The following is a 685-nucleotide window of genomic DNA, read 5'->3' on the forward strand; positions in this document are numbered from 1 at the left end:
GTCTGTTGTTCTTGCTGCTCCCAGCCATGTTGTCAACCTTTCCAGTAGCTTTTCCCTCTGTCTGCCTCTGCCTCTCTTTCTATCAAACTGGCCTGTTGTTACAATATTCTCAAATGTTTCTTTCTGCATTGTCTATCCTATAAAACTTGCCTGTTGCTTCCGTATATTCGTCAGAAGCTGTCGTCTGCAATTTGCTTCAGGCAAGACTTCTTCATTTTGGATAACAAACTGTCTTTTAAACCTATCCGTACGCCCTGGGGTCATTTTGTACCCCGATGTTGTATTCTTCACATTTTAGAACACTTCTAGTACGAAGATCTCTTTGAAACTTTCAGTAGTTCTCTAAAAATCATTTTGACGGACTGCTATGCAGAGCGTACCTATCGGATTAACGAGTAAATTCCCTCTTTGGAAAGTGGGGGTAAAGAGTTCCCCACTTTGTATGGATACGATAGTAAAACACTCCGTACAGATAGGGTTAAATGGTGGCACAGAGTTCTCCACATCGTATGGATACGATAGTAGTAAAACACGACGTACGGATAGGGTTAAGTGGTGGCACAGAGTTGCCAACGTCTTATGGATACGATAGTAAAACACGACGTAATGATATGGTTAAGTGGTGGCACAGAGTTCCTTCCCCACGTCGTATGGATACGATAGTAGCAAAACACGACGTACGGAT

Source organism: Aplysia californica, unplaced genomic scaffold (assembly GCF_000002075.1).
Source record: "Aplysia californica isolate F4 #8 unplaced genomic scaffold, AplCal3.0 scaffold00655, whole genome shotgun sequence".
Classification (NCBI taxonomy): Eukaryota; Metazoa; Mollusca; class Gastropoda; order Aplysiida; family Aplysiidae; genus Aplysia; species Aplysia californica.